Genomic DNA, 11,298 nt, shown 5'->3' with positions numbered 1-11,298 from the left:
GTTCCCTCCTGGCATCCTCTAAGACTGGGGTGGAGAGCAAACCACCACTACTTTTCCCCTCCTGGAGCTCCTCTGATGTCCAAGCCTCTGTTTTGTGCACACCCTCCTGTTCACACACATCCACAGCCCCTTTGCTAGTGTGCAGCATCCCCATATCATGATGTCTCCTCCCATTCAGTCACCTTTTCCACACTCCCTGCTACGCCTTACACCACAGCCAGCAACAGGGCTGTCTCCAGCACGCCCTTCCTGCCCTGTGTGCCTCCTGTATCCCAGGATCTGCCCCTGCTGCCAGCATCCCGAGGCAGAACCACGCACTCAGCCAGCTCCCAGGCTTTAAACCCCAGTTCAAGAAGTGCCCTGGTGCTGCACTGAGTGCCCTGCAGCAGCGCAGATGTCTTCTGAGCTAAATAAGGGAATCAGCCGGAGCTGTTAAGTTCTGTACCCTGTGGATGCTGCAGGGAAGAAAGTGTCAATTATGTGCATTATAGCAGGAGCCCCACTACGCCAGGCACTGCACAGGCACCGAGGGGAGCAGCAATGCCCTGGGCCAGGGATTCACAGCTCCCTGAGGGGTGCTGTGGGCAAGCAGCAGAAGCTTTGGGCTTTGCCTTGACCCCTGGCTCCCTTCAGGGTTTTGCTGGGGGATGCTTCCCTCTGCAATCCCAGGACTGTGGGGCAGGACACAGAGGTGGGGGTGACATTCCCAAGGCTGCACAGAAGGGTCCCTGCTCTGCCTTCCACAAGAGGAGGGTGAACTGAGGGATAACGCTCATGGTCCTCCGCTCATCCCAGAGCTGCCGGTGGAAACCCAGTGTGGAAGGAGAGTGGAGCTGGAGCCCTGGAGCCAGGCGAGTGCTGAGCACGGGTGCGGGCTCTGCGAGGAGCTGGCTGGGGAGCCTGGTGCTGATGCCAAATTGGCACGGCCCAGGCGGCAGCCCCAGTCCCAAGCCACCCAAGCTGTTGGGAGTGGGTATAAAACAGACCCTGCTGGCCGGTCCCCAAGGGGAAGAGCTGGCTTGGGCAGGAAACATCATCGCTGACATTTAAGAGAGGGGGAAAAGCGCCCAGTTGGCAGGCGGGGAGAGCAGCACCCGGTGCTCCCTCCTCCCCCTCAGGCCTGCAGTCCCCTTTCTCATGCCTCACCACTGGCTCCGTCTCCCACTGCTGTTTCCCTTCAGCATCTGCAAAGCAGCCCACGGCTGCCGTGCTCCTGCTATGGATGCCCACTGTGACTGGTGGAATTACTCGGTCCTGGCTCTCCCCAGCCTCTCTGGAGCAGAGCCATCCCTGCGGATCACACTGCACCAGCCACAGGATCAAGGGTGTTCCCATCCCAATCCAGACATGAAGGGCAGGGTTGGCCAGGGATGGGAGCTGAACTTGGAGCTCATGCTGGGTCCTGGGGCAGGACCAGCCCTGTCCTGCAAGGGAGTACGTGGGAGAAGGATGCTGTGCACCAGCCTGGCTGTGTTTATGGAGGACCACAAGCTGAGGGGCCCATCCTTAAGCAACACCCTCCCTGCAAGTGAGCATGTGGGAAATCCCATTCCACCAGGCTGGGAGCCAGGGCAGCCTCCAAACTCAGCTCCCAGTGGGCGGCTGAGCCTGACTCAGTGGGAGCTGCAGCCCCGCTCCACAGACAGCTCCAGCTCCCCAGTGGGTGATTCACCCTCTGCTGCAAGAGGAAGAGGGGGCAAGCAACTATGGGCTTCTCCAGACCAAGTAGTCGAGCAGGAATGTCTGGGAGCATGTGGTGGATCAGCTCTGTGGCTGTGGGGCAGTGGAGGTGAAGCCCCAGCAGGCACTGTTGAAGCTCAGCCACTGCAGTGCCACACACCCTGAGGACCAGGCTGATACAGGAAAAGCTGGATCTCCCCCTCCTGGAGAAGGAGGGAGGCTGGCTTGGAGCAGGGATGCTGGGCTTGGTGTCCTCTGTGGGATGCAGCACTGGAAGAGGGGATAGGGATGGGGTGGGCACGTAGAAGGAGCGCACAGGCAGGGGATGGGGATTGGGGCTGCTGTGAGGGGCTGGAGCTCTCAAGGCAAAACCCATCGCTGCAGAGCCCAGAGTTTGTCCTGGGCAGCCAAAACTTCTTCCTTGGCAAACTCACATGGTCAGAGTGGAAGTCAGTGAAGAGCAAAAGGGACATCAGAGCCCTGCTCACCCCAAAGGGACCTGTTAGCATCAGACACCATCATCTCAGGGAAGCATCGATCATAGAATCACAGAATCAACCAGGCTGGAAAAGCCCTTTAAGCTCATCCAGTCCAACAATTCCCAGCACTGCCAAGGCCACCACTAACCCATGGCACTGAGGCCTCGTCTCCACGCTGTGTGAACACTTGCAGGGACGGTGACTGCAGCCCTGCCCTGGGCAACCTGTTCCGATGCCTGAGCACCCTCTGGGGCAGGAATTGTTCCTCAGCTCCATCTAAACCTGCCCTGGTGCAGCTTGAGGCCGTTTCCTCTTGTCCCATCCCTTGTTCCCTGGGAGCAGAGCCCAGCCCCTCCTTGCTCCATCCTCCTGCCAGGCACTTGTAGGGAGTGATAACGGCCAGGGAAGCCCAGTGCGAGCATCTCTCGCAGTGCCCACTGTGTCGAGATGGAGCGGGTACCTGCGAGCACAGATGGTGAACTCCAACAGCAGCAGAATCGCAGAGATCATAATTATCTGAACATAATGAAGGGTTTCATTAAATACACTTGGAAAACAACTCAGCAGCCGCACAAAGTTAAACTGCCGGTCTCAACTCTCCAAACTATTTAAAATTTATTAGCTTCCCCTGCGGGTCTCAAGCTTTTAAGTACTGGAGAATTCGTGAAAATAAGGTATTTTTCCCTTTCTTTCCCCCATCTCTTTCCAATGCTTTTTGGCCTCCCAAAAATGTGTTTTTTTGGGAGGGGACAACCCACCAGCCTCCACTTTGTTGCTCTCTCCATCCCTGCAGACGTGTTTTCTCTCCCACTTCGCTCCCCATCACTGCTTCCCCTCCGCAGGCTGCTTTTCACTTGGGCTGCAGAGCGCATCCGTTTCCAAAGGGATGATCAAATCAGAGACACCTGCACGCTGATCCCCGCTAAATCCTGGACTCCAGACTGCAGGTGGTTCTTGTTGCAAAGGGATTAGTGGGAGGCTGAATAAACCTGGGTTTGATCTAGTGCTAACTGGCATGGGGTAATGCCCTTGGCTAAGATGAGATTTACCAAACTGTATCTCTTCATAATGTGTGAGGGGAGGCAGTGCTGGGAAGATGCTCTTTCCTGCTCAGAAAGAGAAATTCCTGGGTTTGGATAACAGCAATATCTCGGTGCTGGAGTCCAATCTGGATCTGTTATTCCTAATCTTCAGTCTCTACTGGAAGTCCTGAACAACCTGCAGGAGGGAGACACATGGGACAGGAGATGAGGAGTCACTAAAGTAAGGGAGTTTTGTCATTCAAAGACATTTTGAGCCCTGGAAGGGGGTATTTGGGGTTGATGTGACCACAGGGATTGGGGGACAGTGAATCAACTCCCTGCCATGGTGCTGGCAGTCTGGTTTGGGGTGCAACTGGTGGAGGTAAAGGGGAGATGCTGGGAGCGAGGAGGGCACACTGCTGCCTCGGCAGGGCTTTGGCTTCTTTCCCTGGTGCCCCATGCCTTGTCTGGGAGGTGGACCAGGAGCGGGAGCTGGGAGGAGAGGAGCACACATGGAGCAGGCAGCTGCTCCCCAGCCAGGGTCCCTCAGGCGCTGTGGCAACAGTGGCAAGACGTGGGCATCAGGTGCAGTTATCTGGCAATGAGAGGGGTTTCCCTCCAGGAATTAACGCGGGAGCAAAGCCAAGGCTGGGAGCACTGATCCGAGGAGGCTCTTCTGGGGGTGGTGTGCAGTTCCCTGTGCTGGGTCACTGCTCCGTGGTGCGTGCAATGAGCTGGCAGGTCTCAGCCTACTCCAGACCTGGAAAGTGGGGCAGCCAACACTTATAGGTAGAAAATGTCCTTAGAAACTGGGCTCAGTCTGTCCTACAAAGGTATCATAGAACCACGGATTGGTTTGGGTTGGAAGGGACCTTAAAGAGCACCCAGTTCCATCCAGGGACACCTTCCACTAGAGCAGCTTGCTCCAAGCCCCTGTGTCCAACGTGGCCTTGAGCACTGCCAGGGATGGGGCAGCCACAGCTTCTCTGGGCACCCTGTGCCAGCGCCTCAGCACCCTCACAGGGAAGAGCTTCTGCCTCAGAGCTCATCTCAGTCTCCCCTCTGGCAGGTTAAAGCCATTCCCCTTGGCCTGTCCCCCAGCACCCAGCCCGTTCTGGCTGCAGGACCAGGATGCGGTGCAGAGGCAGGAGGCAGGGAGGGCTGCGTGCTCCTGGAGCACGATTCCCATCTTGGCTCTGCATCACTCTGCATCGCTAATGCTGCCCTCTATTTGTACCGCCTGCAGTGTTCCCAGCATCCCTACAGGATGAGAGAGGAGGGAACGGTGCCCAGGGACCCGCCGGGAGGATTTTGCTACTGGCTCCGAGATCAAGAGCGTCATGAAAAGCCACTGTCCCTTTGTTAGAGCTCGCTAAAGAGAGCGGTCTGATTGAGATGGAAAACAAAATGCTCCCTTCTTCCTCCACACAAGCACATGCACAGCCCTGACTGTGCGAGCTCAGACCCCTCGTGTGCACCAACGCAGCTTACAGGTCACGTTGGATAGGGCTTGGAGCAACCTGCTCTAGTGGAAAGTGTCCCTGGATGGAACTCAATGAGCTTTAAGGTCCCTTCCGACCCAAACCATGCAATGATTCCAGTGCAGACAGCTGGCTCAGGGGGCTTTGGGGTCATTGTATTCCTCTCAGTTGGTTAAAAGGGGTGTCCCACACCAGCAGCATGGCTGCAGCGGCTTTCTGGGGGTGGCAGAAATCAGTGTGCAGGGGACACCAAAGCCCTGGGTGACCCTGGGGGAGGATCCTGACCCCGCAGCTCTGCTGTCTCTGCTCTCCATCAGTCCTGCCTAGGCGAGGCTGGGGTTCGGGTCTCCTTAAGGAGCAGCTCTGTCTCCACATCCAGTTCCCACTTCCTCATCCCCTGGGAGGCTCCGGTTGCTTTTGGAGCCATTCCCCCTCCATGCTGCAGAATAAAAAGGGATTTTACTTACTTGTTTTGGTCGTCCCCCCCTCCTCCCCCCATTAAGTCTGTGACTAGAACATTGTGGCTTTTAAGTTTATTCCAACTGTTTGATATTTTACATAATCGTATTATTTATGTGACAAGATTAGAAGTGCTCTGCATGCTGACAGGCAACCAGCGCACACGCGATCGCTTGCCAATCCTTCACGAATTTGCATTGTATTCCTGACTTCTTAGAGCCTGTGCAGATTGGAGCAGGGAGAGAGGTATGCAGGGAGACAGAGGGGGAAGGTGGAGAAGGCAGGAGGCAAGCTGCTCATCCGAGAGCTGTTGGCTCCCTCCTGTCCTTGGAGATCTCTCAGCCTTTGCTGCACCAGGTACCTGGTGCTCCGTGCCTGTCGCAATGGGGCTAATGGAGATACCTGGCCAGGCTTCAAACCCTTGGCCTCTAACAGCGAGTGCTAAGCACACAGAGGTGTTTGGTTTAATATCCCGCTGCTCGCCCGTGGGATACTTGATTTATTCTATGCCTGTAAACATTCATTTCACACCTAAACAGGGGCAGGTTCATCACTTCTGCAATCATCATTTATTCATGTCGGGAAGCTTGCAGGAAGCAGAGATAAATGGATTTCCGTGAAATTGGTGCTCCAGGCTGCTCGGGAGCCTCCATCCTTCTCACCGTGCTCCGGAGCGGGGTGAAAAAGCTTCCCTCTTCAGCTCCTCCACCCTGGTGCTCTGGCACGGCATCCTCCACGGAGCTGTGCCCTGCCTCGGGCCAGGATGCAGCGTGGATGGATGGAGGGCTCCAGCCCCAAAACCAGGCAAGAGACACTGGGCTCCCTCATCCCAGCACATCACAAGGTCTCAGCCCTGCTCATGGGACAGCTCGTGCAGAGATATCTTGCTGTGGGTCCTTGATTTGCTGGTTTCCCCCTGTTTTAGGGGAGCTTCCTGTTCTCTACATTAAGGCAAGCATTTGTTAAATATCCTTCTTTTTGTGGATGTGTGTGTAATATCCACCCTTTTCCAGAGGAAAAATCCCTGCCTTTTGTGCCCCATGCAAAGGACAACTGGCTGAAAGGGGCTAGTGCTGCATGAGACCTCACAGCCATCCTAGAGGCCACAGACTTAGGACCTTTCTGTACCTTCCCATGTCCATCAGGGCTGGAATAGACCTCTCCAGTGCCTACAGGACATCACATCCCTGATGAGGAATCCTGCATCCAGATGGCCCTCGGCCAACTGAAGCTCACCCAATGCACCCCAGGATGGCAGAGCAAAGCCCAAACCACCAGAGATGGATGTGCCCTCCTTAAATAATTCATGGCTTGAGCTCATGCTTGGCTTCCTTTGTTATCTCGTTACGAATGAAAAACTGAACCAAGATTAAAGAGCTCTGGCTCCGTTTCCAAATTTATGGGCATTTAAAGCGTGGTGTTGGAGTGCGTTGCTCCTCCGGCTGTTGTCAGGCTGATTCAGTGCAGAGCAGCGTGGGCACAGTGCTCCCAGCCAGCCCGGGGCATCACTGTGCTCAGATGTGTCAGACCAGGGTCAGCAGCCTGTACGCCTCCAGGGATGAGTGGATCCAGAGGGCTCACAGCCATGTGGCCATTGGACTTTGTGTAGTCCCCATGGTACCCAGCTTCCTCCTCCTCACCCCATCTAGCCCAGTGCATCCCCACCCTGCCCCTCTTTGCCACTCTCCACCTCTGAGCATCCCTCATAAGCTCATAAACCTTGCAATGCAAATTGGCTCTGACTTGGCTTTGCAGAGGCTCACCTTCTGGACTGGCCCCCCGAGAGGGCTAACTGAGATTTAGACCTTCAGTTTCTAAATGTCTGAAATTAGGTAAGATGGATCCACAGCTTCCCTGGCACCCTGTCCCCATGATTAATCACTGTCTGAAAGCAAAGCTGGGCTCTCCCTGCCTCCTAACTCAGCACCATTCTTCCTGGAAATGAAAGCTTCTGCTGTGTCCAGCTCTGCTGATGCCTGGGGCACCAGCGGGAGCCCAGCTGGCTCTGTGGAATCACACTGAGGTTGTGGCTGCCCCATCCCTGGCAGTGTTCAAGGCCAGGTTGGACGGGGCTTGAAGCACCCTGCTCTAGTGGGAGGTGTTCTTGCCCATAGCAGGGGGTTGGAGCTGGGTGAGCTTTAGGTCCCTTTCAACCTACACCTTTCTATAATTCTACGAATCTGAGGTGTAGTCAGTGACGTGAATATCAGGAGGACTCGTTGGATCAGATGATCCATGAGGCCCCATTCCATCATAATCTATGATTCTATTATGTTATCAGCTCAACTTTCAGAGCACTCATGAGGAGGTTGTTTGCAGACATCCCTGTTCCTATCAAACCCGTGACTGATGCTACATGCTCTCCAACACAGCTTTGGCTTGTTACATCCTATTTGTCCATCTGTAGATGCACAGGCGCCTTGTGCTCTGATAGCCTTCTCCTTGCCCAGGAAACCAGACCCAGATGATCCCTTCCTGTCACAGCAGTTCCTGACTTTTTATTTGGTGATGGAGGAGAAAAATACTTGTGAAAATCTCTTTTATGGCCAGCAGCCAGTAAGTTTCTGCCCTATACCAGTAAGTTTCTGCCCTATATTGTACTCTTGCCTCTTGGCTTGCTGCAGTGTTGGTAAGAACCAGGCAAAGGCAGGTAGCACCACTCATCAAGGGCAGCTCTGCCATTGATGCTAATGGATGCTGAGCCAAGATCCTCCCCCCATCAGTTGTTATCCTAAAATTAGCCTTTCCCAGGAAGGTTCGTGCTCGCATCCTGCATCGATGTCCATCTGACAGCGGCTGAACTGACTCAGAAATGAAGAGCACAGAGCAGACAGGGAGAGAGGAAAATAGCTCTAATGTAAAAATAAACGGTGTCCAGCCACCCACTGCGTCCAGCTGAGCTCCCAGTAGGGTCTCGCACGCCTGACACAGAGCAGCAGCTGCCCTTTCATTAGCAGCCTGCTCATTTTCTCCCCCTGCAGCTGAATTCCCGGTGGAAAATAAAGACTCAAAGTGACAGGAAGGAGCAAGAGCCCCCGACTCCAGTGCCTGGAGCGGGGGGGGATGCGCTGCCTGCCTCTTGCTGAAAGTGTGGGGAGGTGAAAAGAGCCCTTTGATCCTGCCCTGTCCCACAGCCCCTGTGGGAAAGGGATGGAGGGATCACTTCACCCCATCTACTGCTTCTGCAGGACCCCTCTGCCCTTCCAAGGCTCTGCTGCCTCTTTTCTCATCTTCCCACAGACAGGATCGTTCCGTGCTTCTGGGTTTGAACCGCTCTATTTATTCCCTGCTTGGTGGATGCCTCCTGGGGACACCACAGACTCCAGCCCTTTAGATCCAGGGTAACCAGGGTCACCCCCTTTCAGAGACACTGAACACCCCTACACATCCCATGATTCTGTGATTCTTCGTCTCCTATCTCCTATGCCCATGCTGTGAGAACAAGGAAGGGGAGGCTGGAGGAGCAAGGCTTGGGGTCTCACAGAGCTCTCTTTGTCCTGCGTTTCTGAACAATTCAGTTCAGCAGTGTGACAGGGGTTCACAGCCAGTGGGGTGCATGAAGGGTGCTAAGCTCCTCCAAAACGTTACACTGTGCTGAGTGCCCTTGAGAACCTGCTCTCTGGGTCTGCTCTGCTTGTGGACACAGACCTCAGTTCTTTATCTGGGTGCTGAATCTCCTGCTCAGTTGCCCACAGGGAACACAGAATAGTTTGGGTTGGAAAGGACCTTAAGATCATCCAGTTCCAACCCCCCTGCCATGGGCAGGGACACCTCACACTAAACCAGGTCACCCAAGGCTCTGTCCAACCTGGCCTTGAGCGCCGCCAGGGATGGAGCATTCACAACCTCCCTGGGCAACCCATTCCAGTGCCTCAGCACCCTCACAGTAAAGAACTTCTGCCTTATATCCAATCTAAACTTCCCCTGGTTAATTTGAACCCGTTACCCCTTGTCCTGTCACTACAGTCCCTAATGAATAGCCCATCCCCAGCATCCCTAAAGGTCCCCTTCAGATACGGGAAGCTGCTCTGAGGTCATGGAGATATTGCTGGAGGAGCCTTGGGTGCTGGAGCATCTTTGAACTTCACACCATGAGAGCAACCTCATGCCTCACTGCACTGCCCAGACATTAACCAGCCCTGCACCTTTCACATCCAGCCTTCAGAGCTGCTCCCCTGGAGTGAACTGGTGTCTATATGCTTAAAGAGTCTCCACATCTCCGGAATCCCCAGATCCAGAGTCCTATCCTTGTTCCCTTCGAAGCCCCACGGAAATGGCTCTCCTGACCTGCAGCAACCCAGCTGCACAAGGGGCAGCTTGTGCAACCCTTCCTTGCACCACTGGAATGGGTTGTCCAAGGAAGTTGTGAATGCTCCATCCCTGGCGATGTTCAAGGCCAGGTTGGACAGAGCCTTGGGTGAGATGGTTTAGTGTGAGGTGTCCCTGCCCACGGCAGGGGGGTTGGAACTGGATGATCTTAAGGTCCTTTCCAACACAAACCATTCTATGATTCTATTGGTGAGTGCTTATTCACATGAACCACCCACAGACATGGACGGGACTACGTGTGCTAGCAAGTGCTTGTGTATCTGAGCAAAGGCTGTACAATACAGGCAACGAGCAGGCAGAAGAAAGCCTTTAAGTCTTTCCAAAGTACTTTGTGGCTATGTAAGAGCTTAAATTTCCTGGTTCTCATTCTCTCCCTGAGAAGCCCACAGCAAGAGGAGCCCAGCACCATAATCTCGCTTCAACTCACCGAAACCAGCCGAGCAGAGGAGAAAAATGATTTAGATGATTTACAGCACTTCGGAAGAGTTGAAAAAAGTGAAGTAAATAATAAATCAAAACCAGCAAAAAAAGAACAAGAAAGCATCCATCTTTTATGAGCTCCATTCACTGCTGTATGTACAGTTCAGACATAAAACAAACGCGCCGTGCAAAGTTGCTGCTGCTTCAGAAGTGTCTGTGCCCAGCGGTTTCCAAGCACTTCCAAACTAAATAAAAGCAGAGGCAGAGGGAGGTGCAGGCGTTGTCTGCTGAGTGCAGGAAACCAGCTCCTATTCTCTGCCTCTTTATCAGCCTTCCGCATAGCCCAGCGTGGGGATGGTTTCAGCTGGGAGATGAGGAGCACAATGAATCCAGGATAAAAATGATGTTTTTCCCAGAAACCCCACATTTTCCCTTCAGGGGTCCTTGCCCCATTGAAATGGCTCCTGATGTGTTCATCAGCTGCAAAGGATGCTCTTGCTCTTATCACAAAGTCCTGCAAATGCTGCTGTCTGAAGGCTGCCCACGTCCCCAAAAGGTCCTTTCATCCACGTGCAAGAGCTCCCTGCAATACTTCCCTGGTAAAGGGGCTCCCATAGACCTGTTTCTGTGATGTGCCATTTGCCAGGCACAGTTACTGCCCGGGAGGCTGCTGAAGGGTGCATCCGGACCCTGATCTAAGAGTGGGTCACTCCACAGCAGAGCAATAGAAGCAAAAATATGGAAAAGGGTTAGCATAGAAATACCCAATTTACTGTTCTGAAAGAGAGAAAACTTCCCCAAATTATAGGTTAGCTTCCCAAGAACTGCAGGTGATGCAAACACCTATGGCCTCTATATCCTCTGTACCAAACTGATACCAAAGCTTCTCTTACAAACTGAGTCCAAACATGGGAAGTAGCAGCTTTAAGATCCTGGACAGAGGCAAACCCCTCCAAAGATGCTGACCCAAGAGACCCCTTCTCTTTAGGGCTGAAGTCTTGCAGGGACGCAGATGCATTTTTGGTGCATCTTTTACAGCCAACAGGAATTTGGATCCAAAAGGGCCAGCCTTCCACCTCCTTCACCCCAAGGGCAGCAGCCTGATGTGATGTGGCCAAGGCTAAGACCTGGACAGAACTTTTCTCAGTGGAGGGTCAAGGACCAGCCTTAGTGAGCAGAATGACTCTGTTCACATCCAGACTGTGCCTGAGGACCCACTGTGGCCCCTTGGACCTGAGGACTGCAGAAATGGAACATCTTTGGATCAGGAAATGGTTTCATCCTATATTTTCCCTATTGTGCCATTGGCTCTCAAGGGATATAATAGGCAGGCTTGAGGTACATCAGCTTTGAGGGACTCTCCCCTGGCCTGTCTGGCCCAGGGATGCACAGGGGACTCTGTTCACGTCCTAGTGAGCTCAGTGCAAC

General features: G+C 53.9%; 1 long non-coding RNA gene across 1 annotated transcript; it reads left to right on the top strand.

Moving 5' to 3' along the window:
• Window positions 1-3,175: 3,175 nt before the first annotated feature.
• Window positions 3,176-6,497, top strand: LOC133267466 (uncharacterized). Its single transcript, XR_009742773.1, has 2 exons — window positions 3,176-3,422; window positions 5,661-6,497. It is a non-coding gene; the product is annotated as an uncharacterized LOC133267466 (long non-coding RNA).
• Window positions 6,498-11,298: the final 4,801 nt, after the last annotated feature.

The sequence above is a fragment of the Pezoporus flaviventris genome, unplaced genomic scaffold, assembly GCF_033815535.1.
Source record: "Pezoporus flaviventris isolate CSIRO_AGI_PZ_B2104156 unplaced genomic scaffold, CSIRO_AGI_Pfla_v1 ptg000008l, whole genome shotgun sequence".
In the NCBI taxonomy this organism is placed as follows: Eukaryota; Metazoa; Chordata; class Aves; order Psittaciformes; family Psittacidae; genus Pezoporus; species Pezoporus flaviventris.
This window is presented reverse-complemented; position numbering and strand designations above follow the sequence as displayed.